The 19,531-nt window shown below is 45.6% G+C and overlaps 1 long non-coding RNA gene and 3 other non-coding genes across 4 annotated transcripts in view; 1 reads left to right on the forward strand and 3 right to left on the reverse strand.

The window, feature by feature from the left end:
* LOC126184568 (uncharacterized) overlaps positions 1 to 19,531 on the reverse strand; it is a 470,820-nt gene that overhangs the window by 287,149 nt on the left and 164,140 nt on the right. The window lies entirely within an intron of this gene.
* On the reverse strand, positions 12,553 to 12,627 carry Trnap-cgg (transfer RNA proline (anticodon CGG)). Its single transcript has one exon. It is a non-coding gene; the product is annotated as a tRNA-Pro (tRNA).
* On the reverse strand, positions 13,456 to 13,530 carry Trnas-uga (transfer RNA serine (anticodon UGA)). The gene has a single exon. It is a non-coding gene; the product is annotated as a tRNA-Ser (tRNA).
* On the forward strand, positions 13,758 to 13,832 carry Trnas-cga (transfer RNA serine (anticodon CGA)). Its single transcript has one exon. It is a non-coding gene; the product is annotated as a tRNA-Ser (tRNA).

Consider the following 19,531-nt stretch of genomic DNA (forward strand, 5'->3'; position numbering starts at 1 on the left):
CAAGATTGCACAATACAGGAAAAAGCACAAAATGTCCGCTAAATATCTCGAAAGAGCTGAGCTATTTGCTCCACACAACTATAACGAAAGGCAATATATTTCCCTTGGTTTAGCTGAATTTGTAACTGCGTGATAATCAACTTTAATTCGTGAAGTAGTTTTTTAAAATATAATGTTAAAACGTTGGTCTGTGTTTTACTATTTTGAAGATTGTCATTTTCATGTAAACGAGAAAAGTATTTATTTGTAAAGAGAAATAAAGTTAAAGTCATTTACTGCTGCTTCACAGCGTTGAAGGAGAAAATGATTGTACTGTCTTCTCATTTAGTAGCGTTGCAGTCACTTAAACATACTTGAGGCAGACTGCCATGTTCATTTCTTTGAATAGTATAAGACTTGCTCTGGAAGAATAATTTTATTCCCACGTGGATATGCGGCCCTTGCTAAGTTGTAGAAAAGTGCATCTGTAGTGATTTTTTCTTGTTAAAACATTAATCTAATTACTGTTTCACTCAAAGTACGTGTCAAAATGCGATGTTTTTAAATAGTATTTTGCAAAGATAGTCACTACAGTAGAAATTCAAACGGTAGGTTCTGGGTTTGGTTTCAGCACGTGTGAACCTTACTGCTATGAAAGTATAGAACGCGTGGAGAGGATTTGTCGAAAAAGTGAAAACAGAATACAACATTTTGTAGTCAGTGATCTGGGGACAAAATGTTTAGTGATGAGAGACTTGACTAAAACAAAGAATAGGTTTTCCATTAGTTTATGCTGTTTTCTGATAGATGACGGTTAGGACGCATTGACCCCTTGTCATAAAAAGTGCGGTGTTATGGTCATTTGTTACTACCTGTATAAATCGAATACATAGAAAATGTTACATTTTAAAGCCTCTTTCCCGTCCTATCGGATTTATCTGAGTGAATAAAATTGAAAATAATAATGTTATTGATGCCATTGCTAGAACAAGAACATATTTAATTGATGATCTGTATATTATTTACTAATGGGGTGATAAATGAGAATAAGTTGATCTCTGGTCCTATTCAGACACCAAATCAGGAATTTGATGAAAAGTACAGGATCGTTCCTATCATTAATGCTGACAGAAGAGAAATTTTGCACAGTTGTTGGTCATTAAAAAGTAGAGGATTGATACCTCTATAATGGGATATGAACACATTAGCTTAACTACCTCACCTTTCTATAATACTGCATTAAGGTACCTTTCGTAAGTTAGTCATTGAAAGTTAACTACTTTCTTGTTTTAGACAGCTAGTGAATTCTTAAATGATTATGAACTGAGAATAGTACATGAAACAGTTCAGAGACACTGTTAAAATTAACTTTCTAGGTCTCTTATATATCTTGGCGACCATAATATAAATTTAAACCGGGTTAGTGTCAGGCTATAGTTAGAGAAAACTTTAATACTTTCCCATATAACATTCCACTAAAATAAAAAAGAGAAAATGAAGAGGACAATTGCACAGTCTTCCCTGTTCTTTGGCTGTCTTTGGGAGACTGCAGTTTTAGCTATTCACATGATGACAGCTGGTTCTCAAATTTTTTACCTACAAATTTTATAGTACAATAATGTATGAAGAAATACATATTACTCGTTTAATTGAATCCTATACTGTGAGTAAAACTAAACAATGTGATATACAGTACATGCTTTCAGTGCGATAAATATTTCAGTCTCATATTTCCCGTTCAATCATTTGAGGACGATGCTTTCAATAATGTGTCTCGTTTCGCTTACACAATATTTACAACGATGTGCACACATACAGCTGGAAAGCGCTTAACTAAACATGATAAGAGATGAAATGGAGACTGCGTCAATACCAGGTTATTTGGAATCAGGTCGTGCCTTTGTGGAGTGTCGATATTCGGTATTTATTAATTGAAAAACTTATGCATGACACATGACACAATAGCGAAACCTTTCATAAAAGCGCAATCACTTTTGACTGCATGTGTTCCGCAACCTACAGGTACAAAGAGAGATTTTCAGATTTTAAAGAGGTGCGGTTAAACAACGAGCTACTATTCATTCCCGTTAGCTTTTAGCACTAAAAACGACAAGTGAAAGTGTATTTGTTACGAAGTATGCCAGTTAAAAATCCAGTGGCTTTCGTAACTCCCGATCTCAGGCGGATGTGAGTGGAAGGGACGTGTGGAAGGACAGAAAGACATTTTCTCGCTGTCAGATCAGTGTGGCATTGATAGTAATGTACTACGCTTACCGAAATATTTTTTGAGAGTACACAAGAGAAAATTATGTCATATAAAGTATAAAGTCTAGAACTAATTTTAATAGTCTTTATAAAGTTATTTCGAGGACTGAAGCTTCATATGGTGATACTTTCATATGGCAAACATGTTGTGGAAGGATTCCGCTTTGAGCAAAACGCTGTTTCTTCCTCGGATACATGTTTTGGTGAAATTTCACATTCATAGTCCTGTTCTCTTTATTTCTTTTTTTAATGAGACTTGCTATCTGTTGTTCATGTTGTTCATTTTGCCAGCTGTCACCTGGAGTGCAACAGACATTTCAATGCAGTTTTTCTATGTGCAATTTTTGTGGTTTCAACGTTGGCAGCACTGCACTCAAACTTACACTGTATCACTGTTAACGAAGCGTTAAATTGTTTCGTGGCCGAGGCCGCTAACGCACCCTTATGTGGTGGAGCCCGACTTGGGGGTAAGCCGGTTAGTACCTCGTGCTGAAAAAATTTTCGCAGTCAGTACTGGCCGGCAAGGGGAGGAACGGTGGTGGCTAAAGTTCGTATTCACCAGACTTCCTGGTTTAAATACCAAACACCTCCGCAGTGTCTCATGAAGGGAGGGTATGTGGCACTGTTGATAGTGAACCGTCCGCCGGATGGGGACGTTAAGCTTGACGGTCTCCTTGGTGTCATTCATAAGGAGTAGGCTATGTGGCGGTACCGTGTTTCACTCTCTCTCTTCTCTCGTCATCATCATCATCATCATCATCACGATCATACTCCTCCTCGGCACTGAGGAAGACAGAAATTGACAATGAACTACATCCTCAAGCTCTTCATTCCGGGGTTCTGCCACCTGGAACTGCTTCTCAAAAGCATTGGCGATGGCGTTGGCTTTTCAACATGACTGTAGGCCATCTCCCGCTAGCCGTCCATTGGTGGCATCCTAGCGCGTCCTTTGCTGAATTGTCTGGTAGTTTGCCAGAGTGTGTGGTCGTCTATTCTGAGGGTCAAGAGGCGGTTTTGCCATTGCTGGTTTCTGTGCTCATTAAGCGCTGCCTTCAGCTCTCTCTGTAGACGATTGAGCAGCCCCCTAGTGGCCTGATTTCTGATCTTCTACTGCTTTGCTGCTCTATTTTTGTTCCGAATTAGAGGTAACAAATGTTCCCGGAGTTGTATTTGCGGGGGCGGCGTGTCCCTTTGTGGGGGGTGGCCTCTTCCGCTGCCTGCAAGATGGTGCCTGTTAGGTCTTGTGGCGCTTGTTCTACTGTTTCGGCAGCAGGTGGCGGAGGGCAGGCGATATCTGAGGTGACAGTTTTTTGGTATCGCTCCCAGTCTGTGCGTTTGTAGGACGTCTGGTACCATGGGACTGCTACCCTTTCTCCCACATCGACCTCGAAGATGAGAGGATTGGTGGTCAGAGGACGTTCTGTTGACTATCCTCGCAGCCACGAACCCTGTGATCTTCCTAGTGAGAGCTAAACCTAGATTTTTAGGAAAGTGTGTGGCTTGACTGGACTCCATGTTTCAAAGTGGTGGTCACGTGCCAGTTGTTGCAATTTGGCTCCTGCTCTGGATGTTACTCTAGTGTTCCGGTCTGGGCGCTTGACATTGAAGTCGCCTCCAATTAGGAGCTGGCCTACGATTTACCTTATTGCTGCTATATCTCCCTCATCGATCTCATCATTTGGGGGTCGGTAGATTGCAACAACTGTCATGGGTCTGGTGGAAATTGTCTACTTCTACTGCCACTGCTTCGATTTTAATGGTAGCTGGTATGTATATCTGATGGTGAGAGAGCCCTCTTTTTATGTACATGGCCACTTCTCCATTTTGGGTTGGCCTATCTACAAGGTAAATATCGTACTTGAGGATTGCCACTTTCATTGCCGGCTTGAGGTAGGTTCCCGCCGTCATGCATATGCCGACTGAAAACTCCTTCATGAATTCTCTGAATTCGACCACTTGGTTAACAATGCCATCTGCGTTAAAGGCTCACATTGTCAGGGCTTGGATATTTGGTCGTCTATCCATGAAGGGGTTTTGTTGATACTGATGAAGTCGCAGATAGAAGCGACTGTTGGACTGCTGCCTAAAGGGCAATGAGGATCTGTGTGTCCTGCTTCGGGGGTTCCCTGCATTCCTCATCATCTCCATGATGAGGTTCATGGTCCAGACCATAATTCCTAACAGCTGATCTGAGGGGGGGGAGGGGGATTTGGGGAGCTTTCGAGGTATGGTTGCATTCTCTGTTGCAGCTCTTGTGTTTAGGGTTCCCTAGAGTTTTCTCTGCTTTGGTGGACGTGGTCGTTGTTGTTTTGTCTTTCTCAGTGTTGTTCTTGGGTCTGTGTCTGGTGTTGTGGTGACAGGGCTACGTTTTCATGGTTTTTTGGAGGAGAAACAACTTCAGCATATGTTGCCCATGGTGTGTCAGGCCCGGTTTTACCCAAGTTCTATCTGTTGTGTTGCCCTGTTTTATTTATATGTGTGCCTGGAGGGGGTGATGGTGTCTTGTTTCTGTGTGTGTGTGTGTGGGAGGGGGGGGTCGCCCTTTGCACCCTTTACCTACTGTGTGTGTTTTTTGTGGACCTTGCAACCTTGGTAGCCCGCTGTGTGGTTTTTGCCACATATCGCATCCCTTATTTGTGGGTCTGTGAGTAGGAGTGTGCAATTTCTGGTGTTGTGGGACTAAGCGCACTTCCTGTGTCGTATGGCAATCTTGCAGTGTGCAGCGATGTGGTTAAGTCCCTGGCACCTAAGGCATTGCACTTCCTTATTTTTGAGGCGCAGCGGCTCCGTGGTGACAGGGATGGCCAGAACCACCTTGATTTCATTCTTGTTTTGGCAGGTGTCAGGAAGAGTGATCTGAAATAGTGGTCACTTACTGTCTGCCCCAGGTCTGCTCATCTGTTGCATAGTTTTTACAACAAATCCCTGGCCAGCCAAGACCTTTTTGGTGGCCTGGGGGCATAGCGGTTTTGGGAGGTCCCTGATGACTATGTTTTGGTTTTTCGTTTTTGTTTTGGTTAATGTGTAATGAGGTATGTTTTTATCAGTAAAAAAGAGTCCATTCCGTGAAGTGTTATTTATCCTGTCCCCCACAGGTTTTGCTTTAAAGTTATCTCACTTGATTGTCGCTTTTATCATCTCAAATAGTTCCTCGCAACTGCGAGGAAATTCCGTGATAATTGGAAGGAGATGGTGAGTGTCGCGTTTTTGTGTTGTTTTGTGTTGCCTCTGGCATTTCAGCCACTGCGTGGAACTTGTTCAGGGTGGATTCCACTCCTCAGACCGGCGGAAGCTTCGGCTGGGGAAAGGTTTTTCTCGCCAACACGAAGCTATCCGAGTCCTGTTCTGTCTCGTGGTTCCCTTCCAGGGCGACGGTTTTCTGGTTCCCTTCCAGGGCGACAACAGGTACTGCCAGTGTCCCAGGAACCGCAGGCTCCTCAAGGGCAGTTGAGGGTTGGGGAGACGGGCTTCTTCCTGCACTTTGTGTGTCTGTCTTTGTGCTCTTTTTTGCGCTACACTGTTTGATGAACGTGTTCTTGTGTGTGTTTGTGTGTGTGTGGGGGGGGGGGGGGATTTTAGGTATTTGGCAGGGGTGGAGGGTTGGGTCGAGTTGGTGGACTTCGGGAGGATTTCGGTCAACTGACGAGACGTCTGCTTGCCTTTATTTAGGGAATTAGGGAGTTGGTTTAGGGCATTGGCAAGCAGGAGCGGACTTAGGAGAATGGTAGAAGGGGTAGAATCACGAGTGTTGACAATGTATGACTTTGTTTGCGTTCTTTGTGTGACCGCATTTGGAGTAGTAGCAACCATGTCCGGAGCCAAAAGGGAGGTTTCTGCCAAGGGGGCGCCAGTTACAACCTTTGTTGGCACCATAGCTTTGCTGTCCCTATTGACACGTTGGTAGACGTGGTGGTCTGGACGGCGGTGGCGGCAACTTTATCTTTAGTTCCACGTCCGGCTTCCAGTTCCTGGCCTACGTTTTCCATAATTCCAGGAGGAGCCCAGTGTGACGCTGCGGCAGTCGAAGTGCTCGAAACGGCAGGCGACGCAGCCCGCGGCAACAAGATCCGCTTTACGCCGTCAGCGGTAGACCGCCCCGGCCCCAAGGCATCACTTGAGCTCATCATCTCGCCACAAGCGGAGGAACACGACAATTCTGCTTCTGGCGTGTCCAAAGAATTTCTTCAACCGAAGACAGTCTTTTTCAGTGCCGAACTGTATTTTAATAGAAACGCAGACGGTCGCTCCTGCATCCTCCGTATACCGAGGTTTGAAAGCCTTGCGCACCTTTGCAATATAACCTGCAAGCAGGTCCCCATGGCTCGATGCAGTACAGTACGCGCTCCCACAGATGAGCACACGATCCACCTGTACGGCGATCTCCGAGCAAATGACCGCCACCACCAGTCGCGCCGCTTTGCCTCATCACCAGCGTGGCACCAGCTTCCGGAGGGTTGTGACTGGCCCGCCCACGGAAGAGGTCAGTGGTCGAGCAGCTATATACACTCATTAAAAAAAGTTTTACGTCACCCCGTTTCCCAGAACTCCTGAAGATAGATGTTGACTGTGGGTATTGTATCACAGACACAGTCCCTTTGACTGTTCAGAAATGTCACTAAACCCGCTCAGGAAGGAGGTAAACGGCTCGTGTTGTCTGTAGTTCAACCATCCCTAAACGGTCAATACCGCGGTTCCATCGCGTCCGCATTGTTACTTTGTGCCAGAAAGGGCTCTCAATAAGGGAAGTGTCCAGGCGTCTTGGAGTGAACCAAAGCGATGTTGTTCGGACATGGAGATACAGGAACTGTCTATGACATGACTCTTCAGGCCGCCCAAGGGCTACTACTGCAGTGGACGACCGATACCTATGGATTATGGCTCGGAGGAACCCTGACAGCAACGCCACCATGTTGAAAATGCTTTTCGTGCAGCGAAAGGATGCCGTGTTACGACTCAAACTTTGCACAATAGGCTGCATGATGCGCAACTTCACTCCTGACGTCCATGGCGAGGTCCATCTTGGCAACCACGACACTATGCAGCGTGGTACAGATGGGCCCAACAACATGCCGAATGGACCTCTCAGGATTGGCATCACGTTCTCTTCACCGTTGAGTATGGCATATGCCTTCAACCAGACAATCCATGGAGACGTGTTTGGAGGCAACCCGGTCAGCCTGAACGCCTTAGACACACAGTCCAGCGAGTGCAGCAAGATATAGGTTCCCTGCTGTTTTGGAGTGGCATTATGTGGGGCTGATGGTTGTCATGGAAGGCGCCGTAACGGCTGTACGATACGTGAATGCCATCCTCCGACCGATAGTGCAACCATATCGGCAGCATATTGGCGAGGCATTCGTCTCCATGGGCGACAATTCGCGCCCCCATTGTGCACACCTTGTGAATGACTTCCTTCAGGATAACGACATTGCTCGACTAGAGTGGCTAGCATGTTCTCCGGACATGAACCCTATCGAACATGCCTGGGATAGACTGAAAAGAGTTATTTATGGATGACGTGACCCACCAACTACTCAGACGGATCTACGCCGAATCGTCGTTGAGGAGTGGGACAATCTGGACCAACAGTACCTTGATGAACTTGTGGATAGTATGCCACGACGAATACAGGCATGCATCAATGCAAGGGGACGTGCTATTGGGTATTAGAGGTACAGGTGTGTACAGCAATCTGGACCGCCATGTCTGAAGGTCTCGCTGTATGGTGGTACGACATGCAATGTGTGGTTTTCATGTGCAACAAAAAGGGCTGAAATGATGTTTATGTTGATCTCTATTCCAATTTCCTGTACAGGTTCCGGAACTCTCTGAACCGAGGTGATACAATTTTTTTTTATGTGTGTAGTTTGTACGCCGAAGACAGGATCCAGACACTTCCCCTGAAGATGATTCGTACGAAATTCACTGAAACGTTGCGGAAAATTGACGCCACCACTCGGCTGATCTCCCGAGAAGATTTTATCAACTTACGAACAGTTAGTCGAACATCTGTGATCAATGACAGGTCGCAATGTACTAACTATCCTCTCCAACGTGCGAGTATCACTGCCTATCAGCTGATTCATTCACTGTCTCTTCATGTAGCAATGGGCTCTTTCCTCCTTTCTAGTCATCCCCAAACCACTCTGTGCCACCTAACGGAAATGGGTGGACAAAAAAAGATTTTAGCAGGTCAAGACGCGACAGACCACTAAGGGTGGTCTTCCTGGTCATTGTTCATGGACTGTGTGTGCAAGAAGTCTCAGTTGTTGACAATAAATATCAGCAGTGATGGTTACATCTCAGGGAAGAAATTCACAGTACACCTCAGCGTTGTTGTTCCACCAGTTGCATAACATTATCTTTTGTGAATGAACACTGGTCTTTGAACAGGCAGTTACTGTTTGGTTCCTTTCTTTTCCTCATGTTAGGATAAAGACCATTTCGTCATCACTAACGATACAGGATAGGAATGGACGGTGTTGTTCATGTGCCAATTGATGACGAGCAAGCAGAGATGCACATATGGCCACATGCTGATTTTTTGATTTTGGCTTATAGCATGCGGTGTCCATACGCCCGATTTTTCAACTTTCCCCATTGTATGCAAATGTCGCACTGTGATGGAATGGTCACAGTTCATCACATTTGCCAGTTCTCCCGTACACTGGGTCATTGTGAATTAATGCGTTTGCACGATCGTCATCAAACCCCGAATGTCTTCCTGAAGTGGAGAGTCACTAATGTCGAAAAAGTTCTCCATAACACGAGAAAACCATTTTCCTGCCATGCCCTGTCCATTGGAGTTATTCCCATACCAGCGCAAATGTTTCTGGCTGTCTCCGCTGCTGTCAGTCCTCCACTGATCTCAAACAGAAGGATATCTCGGAAATGTTTCGATTTCTCCACTTGGCACTTCATTTTCTAGCGTCCACAGTTCCACTGACTATATCCAAATGACAATATGATAATATATAAACTCAAATTGCAACAGTGAACTACAAAAAAAGGCAGTCGATTAACTCATAGCAATGAGAATATCAACATGCAAAACAAAACCTCTACGAACTTACCCACCAACCTGATATAAGCAAGAAACCACTACTGTAACCACGTTGAAGAAGAAAATGTCATTATTTGACCCCTAAATATTTTAAATCTGTTCCTCTACTCTGGCTGTAGTTTCGAAGCTCGTTTAAATTGTTTTTGTAATGCATTTTAACGCATTTTTATTGGGTTGCTTTTCTGTCTCTGTTTAGTACAAATTTTGCGGCTGATTTTAAACTAACTTTCCAATGAGCTAAATACTTGGAACTTTAAACATACAGTAGCGGAGTGGCTGCGCAGTTTGAGGCGCCATGTCACGGATTGCGCGGCCCCTCCCTTTGGAGGTCCGAGTCCTCCCTCGGACATGTGTGTGTGTGTTGCTCTTAGCTTAAGATAGGTTAAGTAGTGTGTAAGTCTAGGGACCGATGACCTCATCAGTTCAGCTTCTTTATTTTCCTTTTCGGGAAGGAATTCACACACATGTGAATATTGAACATTCAGTAGCTCAGAACTGGCTGACAATACAATGTTAACTTGCTTTCTTGTCTGTCTGATCCATCTAGCTTCCATAGAGGTAAGGGTGGGAGTGAAAATTGTCTGTAATGCCTGACATCTTGGCTGCCTTGCAAGACCAGCGAGTTGCACGCGCTCTTTCAAAATGACTTTCATGCAGCGTGCATGAAACTCGATAACGGCTCCGAGCACTGTTATCGCCTTCGAAGCGCAGTCCACACTCACCTTGCTGGCCACTGTGTGCTCATGGCCGCACTATAAAGCTGACTGCGCCGTGGCTATGCGTTCAGTTGGGTCTTCAGTGCGTCTTGTATCGTTCTCATTACACACTGCTGGTTTGGTCTCAGATTTCTCCATAGGTTTTCACACTTGGATTACTTATTTGGTCTTTATTATCCTGCGATACCGCCACCGTTGTCCGTTTTCCTCCTGTTAAGGCCACCCGGTTCGCAATAGTATAACCACTGTTGGTAGCACCTTGCATGTCAGCCAGTTTTTGATGGTTCTTAGGGTCATTCCAGACACAACAGTTGCAACAATAAAAATAAAACAGCTTAAACGGTACACGACTTTGAACGTCGTGTACCGTTCTGCCACTGGGCACAAGAGAAGTTACGGGATGATGACAGATTTTTTGCACGCGTTCTATTTAGCGACGAAGCATCATTCGCCAAGAGCGGTAACGTAAACCGGCATAATATGCACTATCGGGCAACGGAAAATCCCCGATGGCTACGACAAGGGGAACGTCAGCGACCTTGGCGGGTTAATGTATTGTGCGGCATTATGGGAGGAAGGATAATTGGTCCCCATTTTATCGATGGCAATCTAAATGGTGCAATGTATGCTGGTTTCCTACGCACTGTTCTACCGATCTTACTACAAGATGTTTCACGCATAACAGAATGGCGATGTAATTCCAACATGATGGATGTCCGGCACATAGCTCGCGTGCGGTTGAAGCGGTATTGAATAGCATATTTCATAACAGGTGGATTGGTCGTCGAAGCACCATACCGTGGCCCGCACGTACACCGGATCTGACGTCCCCAGATTTCTTTCTTTGGGGAAATTTGAAGGATATTTGCTATCTTGATCCACCGACAACACCTGACAACATGCGTCAGAGCATTGTGCGAACATTATGGAAGACGAACTACTCGCTATTGAGAGGAATGTCGTTACACGTATTGCCAAATGCATTGAGGTTGACGGAAATCATTTTGAGCATTTATTGCATTAATGTGTTATTTACAGGTAATCACGCTGTAACATCATGCGTTCTCAGAAACGATAATTTCACAAAGGTACATGTATCACAATGGAACAACCGAAATAAAATGTTCAAACGTACCTACGTTCTGTATTTTAATTTATAAAACCTCCCTGTTACCAACTGTTCGTCTAAAATTGTGAGCCATGCACACACATTTCCCGAACTCTTACGGGAATCAATAAAGCCGCGAGTAATGAGTGTAGGGTCACTACGAATATAGTGCGGGACAATAAGTTGGGAATGTGGGTCTCACGGGAGGCGTGCCAGAGATGAGTCCCTGCAGTCGTACTATCCTCTGTGTCCTCGGTGGCTCAGATGGATAGAGCGTCTGCCATGTAAGCAGGAGATCCCGGGTTCGAGTCCCACTTGGGGCACACATTTTCAATTGTTCCCGTTGACGTATATCAACGTCAGTATGTAACTAAGGGTATTTATTTCATTGTACTGATTTAATTGTAAATTCATAATAAAGCTTACACACTAATCAATGTACATGCTCTTGCAAATCAACATAACAAATCCGATCCTGAAGCCGTGGATAATTTCTGGGAAATCTGGAAGAAGAAACCAACAAAATACTAAGGCACCATGTGAAAATCCTATTGGGCGATTTTAACACACAGCTAGAAAAAGAGAGAAAATTCAGAGATATATCAGGCCCTTAAACCAAACACAAACGTACCAGCAAGAACGGTGAGAAACCAACTTCTGCAGGAAATTTTGGACTTAAAGTTACGAGCGCCCAATTTCAAAAACCTACACACAAGCTAACCACGTGGATATCGCCCAACCTGAGGCAGGGCGAATATCAAATTGATCACGTCGCGATTTCCAAGGAAAATACAAAAGACACTCCGAACGTCAGACTTCCCAAAGGTGCTTTTAAATTAGACCATCATCTACTAAAAAAGACAAATTTTCAGCCCAACAGAAGGAAAAAATATCCACCCAAAAACATGAAGCCAGATCTGCAATACCTGAAACTCAGTAAAGCACAAATCATCAAACAAATTAATCAGGAAAAATCGACAAAAAATCTTCAAATGTGTGTGAAATCTTATGGGACTTAACTGCTAAGGTCATCAGTCCCTAAGCTTACACACTACTTAACCTAAATAATCCTAAGGACAAACACACACACCCATGAAACTTCCTGGCAGATTAAAACTGTGTGCCCGACCGAGAATCGAACTCGGGACCTTTGCCTTTCGCGGACAAGTGCTCTACCAACAGTGCTACCGAAGCACGACTCACGCCCGGTACTCACAGCTTTACTTCTGCCAGTACCTCGTCTCCTACCTTCCAAACTTTACAGAAGCTCTCCTGCGAACCTTGCAGAACTAGCACTCCTGAAAGAAAGGATATTGCGGAGACATGGCTTAGCCACAGCCTGGGGGATGTTTCCAGAATGAGATTTTCACTCTGCAGAGGAGTGTGCGCTGATATGAAACTTCCTGGCAGATTAAAACTGTGTGCCCGACCGAGACTCGAACTCGGGACCTTTGCCTTCCGCGGGCAAGTGCTCTACCAACTGAGCTACCGAAGCACGGCTCACGCCCGGTACTCACAGCTTTACTTCTGCCAGTACCTCGTCTCCTACCTTCCAAACTTTACAGAAGCTCTCTTGCGAACCTTGCAGAACTAGCACTCCTGAAAGAAAGGATATTGCGGAGACATGGCTTAGCCACAGCCTGGGGGATGTTTCCAGAATGAGATTTTCACTCTGCAGCGGAGTGTGCGCTGATATGAAACTTCCTGGCAGATTAAAACTGTGTGCCCGACCGAAACTCGAACACGGGACCTTTGCCTTTCGCGGGCAAGTGCTCTACCAACAGAGCTACCGAAGCACGAGTCACGCCCGGTACTCACAGCTTTACTTCTGCCAGTACCTCGTCTCCTACCTTGCAAACTTTACAGAAGCTCTCCTGCGAACCTTGCAGAACTAGCACTCCTGAAAGAAAGGATATTGCGGAGACATGGCTTAGCCACAGCCTGGGGGATGTTTCCAGAATGAGATTTTCACTCTGCAGCGGAGTGTGCGCTGATATGAAACTTCCTGGCAGATTAAAACTGTGTGCCCGACCGAGACTCGAACTCGGGACCTTTGCCTTTCGCGGGCAAGTGCTCTACCAACAGAGCTACCGAAGCACGACTCACGCCCGGTACTCACAGCTTTACTTCTGCCCGTACCTCGTCTCCTACCTTCCAAACTTTACAGAAGCTCTCCTGCTAACCTTGCAGAACTAGCACTCCTGAAAGAAAGGATATTGCGGAGACATGGCTTAGCCACAGCCTGGGGGATGTTTCCAGAATGAGATTTTCACTCTGCAGCGGAGTGTGCGCTGATATGAAACTTCCTGGCAGATTAAAACTGTGTGCCCGACCGAGACTCGAACTCGGGACCTTTGCCTTTCACGGGCAAGTGCTCTACCAACTGAGCTACCGAAGCACGACTCACGCCCGGTACTCACAGCTTTATATCAGCGCACACTCCGCTGCAGAGTGAAAATCTCATTCTGGAAACATCCCCCAGGCTGTGGCTAAGCCATGTCTCCGCAATATCCTTTCTTTCAGGAGTGCTAGTTCTGCAAGGTTCGCAGGAGAGCTTCTGTAAAGTTTGGAAGGTAGGAGACGAGGTACTGGCAGAAGTAAAGCTGTGAGTACTGGCCGTGAGTCGTGCTTCGGTAGCTCAGTTGGTAGAGCACTTGCCCGCGAAAGGCAAAGGTCCCGAGTTCGATTCTCGGTCGGGCACACAGTTTTAATCTGCCAGGAAGTTTCATATCAGCGCACACTCCGCTGCAGAGTGAAAATCTCATTCTGGAAACATCCCCCAGGCTGTGGCTAAGCCATGTCTCCGCAATATCCTTTCTTTCAGGAGTGCTAGTTCTGCAAGGTTCGCATGAGAGCTTCTGTAAAGTTTGGAAGGTAGGAGACAAGGTACTGGCAGAAGTAAAGCTGTGAGTACCGGCCGTGAGTCGTGCTTCGGTAGCTCAGTTGGTAGAGCACTTGCCCGCGAAAGGCAAAAGTCCCGAGTTCGAGTCTCGGTCGGGCACACAGTTTTAATCTGCCAGGAAGTTTCATATCAGCGCACACTCCGCTGCAGAGTGAAAATGTCATTCTGGAAACATCCCCCAGGTTGTGGCTAAGCCATGTCTCCGCAATGTCCTTTCTTTCAGGAGTGCTAGTTCTGCAAGGTTCGCAGGAGAGCTTCTGTAAAGTTTGCAAGGTAGGAGACGAGGTACTGGCAGAAGTAAAGCTGTGAGTACCGGGCGTGAGTCGTGCATCGGTAGCTCAGTTGGTAGAGCACTTGCCCGCGAAAGGCAATGGTCCCGAGTTCGAGTCTCGGTCGGGCACACAGTTTTAATCTGCCAGGAAGTTTCATATCAGCGCACACTCCGCTGCAGAGTGAAAATCTCATTCTGGAAACATCCCCCAGGCTGTGGCTAAGCCATGTCTCCGCAATATCCTTTCTTTCAGGAGTGCTAGTTCTGCAAGGTTCGCAGGAGAGCTTCTGTAAAGTTTGCAAGGTAGGAGACGAGGTACTGGCAGAAGTAAAGCTGTGAGTACCGGGCGTGAGTCGTGCTTCGGTAGCTCAGTTGGTAGAGCACTCGCCCGCGAAAGGCAAAGGTCCCGAGTTCGAGTCTCGGTCGGGCACACAGTTTTAATCTGCCAGGAAGTTTCATATCAGCGCACACTCCGCTGCAGAGTGAAAATCTCATTCTGGAAACATCCCCCAGGCTGTGGCTAAGCCATGTCTCCGCAATATCCTTTCTTTCAGGAGTGCTAGTTCTGCAAGGTTCGCAGGAGAGCTTCTGTAAAGTTTGGAAGGTAGGAGACGAGGTACTGGCAGAAGTAAAGCTGTGAGTATCGGGCGTGAGTCGTGCTTCGGTAGCTCAGTTGGTAGAGCACTTGCCCGCGAAAGGCAAAGGTCCCGAGTTCGAGTCTCGGTCGGGCACACAGTTTTAATCTGCCAGGAAGTTTCATATCAGCGCACACTCCGCTGCAGAGTGAAAATCTCATTCTGGAAACATCCCCCAGGCTGTGGCTAAGCCATGTCTCCGCAATATCCTTTCTTTCAGGAGTGCTAGTTCTGCAAGGTTCGCAGGAGAGCTTCTGTAAAGTTTGCAAGGTAGGAGACGAGGTACTGGCAGAAGTAAAGCTGTGAGTACCGGGCGTAAGTCGTGCTTCGGTAGCTCAGTTGGTAGAGCACTTGCCCGCGACAGGCAAAAGTCCCGAGTTCGAGTCTCGGTCGGGTACACAGTTTTAATCTGCCAGGAAGTTTCATATCAGCGCACACTCCGCTGCAGAGTGAAAATCTCATTCTGGAAACATCCCCCAGGTTGTGGCTAAGCCATGTCTCCGCAATATCCTTTCTTTCAGGAGTGCTAGTTCTGCAAGGTTCGCAGGAGAGCTTCTGTAAAGTTTGGAAGGTAGGAGACGAGGTACTGGCAGAAGTAAAGCTGTGAGTACCGGGCGTGAGTCGTGCATCGGTAGCTCAGTTGGTAGAGCACTTGCCCGCGAAAGGCAAAGGTCCCGAGTTCGAGTCTCGGTCGGGCACACAGTTTTAATCTGCCAGGAAGTTTCATATCAGCGCACACTCCGCTGCAGAGTGAAAATCTCATTCTGAACACACACCCATGCCCAAGGCAGGACTCGAACATCCGCCGGGACCAGCCGCACAGTCCATGATTGCAGTGGCTAAGACCGTTCGGCTAATCCCGCCCGGCAAAAATCGACAGACTAGAAGAAACTAAAAAGGAAAATTGAGGAATTCATGAAACTAGGATAACCCCTTTCGCACCAGAAAAAACCGCTGGTGGAGCACACTCGGCGATCAGGCGATAGACAACCGAATAACAACCTGGAAAAAACAACAGACACAAAACCGAGGAAAACTGGGACAACTCTCTTAGAACTCGAAAGCAGACTGCAAAGGTGATCCGAGAAGAAAAACGAGGATATGTCAACAATAGACTCCACAAAACCCAACAGGGCTTCAACAAAATTAATACAAGAAATTTCTACAAGACATTTAGAGGAAACCTACAGGGACACCAAGCACCCAGTCTGTGCTTCAAAGGACCAGACGGCTCGTTAGAAACCAACTCAACAACTGAAAAATATTAGCCTAGTATTTCTGCTCCCTTTTTAACAGTAAACCACCGCAGGAAAAACTTGAAATTACACCCCCGATATTCACACACTCGGATTCAAAAGCCCCAGATCTCGCAGAAATTACGGCGATAACCAAGCAGCTCAAGAACATCAAAGTACCTGGAGAAGAGGGGATTATCGCACATCTCTGGAAACTGAACGTTTCCACACTGACACACAAACTTCATCACCTAATCTCGTACATATGGGAGACGGAGGAAGTACCAGAAAACTGGAAACGCGCGCTGATCTACCCGCTACATAAAAAGGGCGACAAGACGACACCAACCGCTACAGAGGAATCTCCAAGCTCCCAGTGGCGAACAAAATCCTTTCCAAAGCACTTCTAAACAGAATAGAATCCCAGGCGAATCCACTTCTTGGGGAATACCAGGCCGGATTCAGAAATGAGTGATCAAGTGCGGAACAGATCTGGAACCTAAAGACGGTACTACAAATGAGAATATGAAGGAATAGAGTAATTACATTCATCGATTACAGGAAAGCTTATGACTCAACAGACCGCGAAACCCTCTTTAAAACCATGGAAAAATTCGGGATTGACCGAAAAACCCGGAAAAATCATTGAACAGACACTTACAAGGACAACTTCCACAGTGAAATTCATGGGTGAAATATCGGAACCCTTTTAAATTAGAACGGGAGTACAGCTGGGGGACGGACTATCCCCGATTCTTTCCAATATTGTTCTAGAAAAGATCATCAGAGGATAGGAACCTCATGTGAAAGGTGTCCAAATTGGCATCAGAAAAGAAAACCGCCGGCCGCGGTGGCCGAGCGATTCTAGGCGCTTCAGTCCGGAACAGCGTGACTGCTACGGTCGCAGGTTCGAATCCTGCCCCGGGCATGGATGTGTGTGATGTCCTTAGGTTAGTTAGGTTTAAGTAGTTCTAAGTTCTAGGGGACTGATGACCTCAGATGTTAAGTGCCATAGTGCTCAGAGCCATTTGAACCATTTGAACCAAAAGAAAACCGTACTAAAGTAAAACGCTTTGCCTTCGCGGACGATATTACGATTACCACAATAACAGGACAGAAGCGATTCACGCAGTTGAAAACCTGTATGAAATTGCACAGAAAACTGGATTACAAATTTCGTATGAAAAAACACAATATATAGCAAGACGGCCAGAAAATAAGTCCCCGCTAATCATGAAACACGGCAACATCACACAAGCGCCACTTTAAATATCTTGGCGAAGCTATACACTATACAGTCATCAGGGCTAAACAGAATCGCGAAATGTATAAAGGATCGGCCAGTGGCAAAAGGCATATAAATTAACTTGGGCCTATTACAACAAGAAATGCATTTCGATATACACAAAATTGAGACACTACAAAACTGTGATTCTTCCAGAAGCAACATACGCAGTTGAAACAATGGTAATTGATGGTCACTCCAGGATTAGGGAAATAGAAAAACACGAACGAAAAATTCTTAGGAAGATTTACGGGGCAACCAACAAAACCGGCATTTGGATGAGAAGATCAGAACTAACTCTATCAAAAGAACAACACAATAACCCAAGAAATCAGGGAAGGCCGAGTAAAGTTCTGCACACACATCTACAGGATGGAAAATACCAGAAAGAACACCAGAAGCAGAAGAAACTACTCGACATCATAACAAAGAGTAAATACGGCACGGAGCACGGAGTCTCTAAAGGAAGTCCAGAGTAACATGAAACAGATCAACATAGAAAATCTGGAAGACCGCAACGAGTAGCGCCGGAGTAAAATCACGAATGTGAAGTACGAACAAAGAATAACGCAATAACCTGGTAAAAATTGGACAGACGAACGGAAGAGAGAACATTCTGAGAGGATTGCGGGCTTTCAAATGACTACGCACCTTCCGAGTCAGAGAAGAAATATTAAAAGCTTTGGCTGGTTTAGTTGTCTAGGGGCTGGGATACTTAGTTGCCGCATTACAGGCCAAGTACTGCTGAGTGTATAGTATACGATAAGAATACACACAGTAATCGAATGGTCGAAGGTTTCTATCACTCGGCAATTGCGAATTATGAATGTAACATATAAATTTGTACATAAAAGACTGAAATTAAATAAAGTCTGCAGGTACTATCTTAACGACTTTAAATGATGACTACGTTAGTAGAGGTACATTTGAGAATGTGGTATATTTCTGCAAAACACTTACTGGTGTATATGGTCCAGCAGTTAAACAAAATATAAGTTGAATAACAGGGAAACAATAGATTCCTACTGCACGTAATTAGTTATGAACAACAACATAGCTCGCGAGATATTCACTTCTAAACGCACACTACGTCTTCGCTGCAGAAGCCACGGAAATCACACAAGAGCACAGGTCGGCACTCCGAAATATTTTATATCCTCCGCGACCACGCGCAAACTGCTCCACTGTCCAAGTCTTTCCGCCGACTGTGCGTCCGTCGCGTCCAGCACCCACTCCCGTGTTCTGTGCCGTACTGTCCAGAACTGCCGCACTTCCATCCAGTCCCCCCATTCCCGAGCGCTGTGATTGGCTAGAGTGCTCGCGCCATGTCTTCAATCCAACGTACACTCATAAACATATTTAAACACATACTAAATACTGGAGTTACATTTAAATAACTTGAAATTAAATCAATATTCCTACGGCTGGACCATAAACACTTTATAACACACATTATTAGATACATAAACAAATTAAATAAACATATATCAAAGGAATAGAACAAAAGATAGGCCAGTAGCCTAATGTCTCTGTGCTTTCTAAAACACAGTAAATATTTAACCAATGTCTTCATGAATGGTATATATCGGATATAAACAAAGACATAGATGAATAAATATATTTATAAACATGCTGCTACCATTTTTTTCGTGTAACTGTGGAATACTTATGGCCTGACGCGATCGATAGTAATCAAGCACTTTGACCTCCAATAACTCATGTACTATTCACGTTAGATGCCTGTAATTCATACCACTTTAGGTTTACATTAATAGCTTTCTAAATATGTGGTGTCACCGCCAGACACCACACTTGCTAGGTGGTAGCCTTTAAGTCGGCCGCGGTCCGCTAGTATACGTCGGACCCGCGTGTCGCCACTGTCAGTGATTGCATACCGAGCGCCGCCACACGGCAGGTCTAGAGAGACGTCCTAGCACTCGCCCCAGTTGTACAGACGACTTTGCTAGCGATGCTATACTGACAAACTACGCTCTCATTTGCCGAGACGATAGTTAGCATAGCCTTCAGCTACGTCATTTGCTACGACCTAGCAAGGCGCCATTACCAGTTTA

Source organism: Schistocerca cancellata, chromosome 1 (assembly GCF_023864275.1).
Source record: "Schistocerca cancellata isolate TAMUIC-IGC-003103 chromosome 1, iqSchCanc2.1, whole genome shotgun sequence".
Taxonomy (NCBI): Eukaryota; Metazoa; Arthropoda; class Insecta; order Orthoptera; family Acrididae; genus Schistocerca; species Schistocerca cancellata.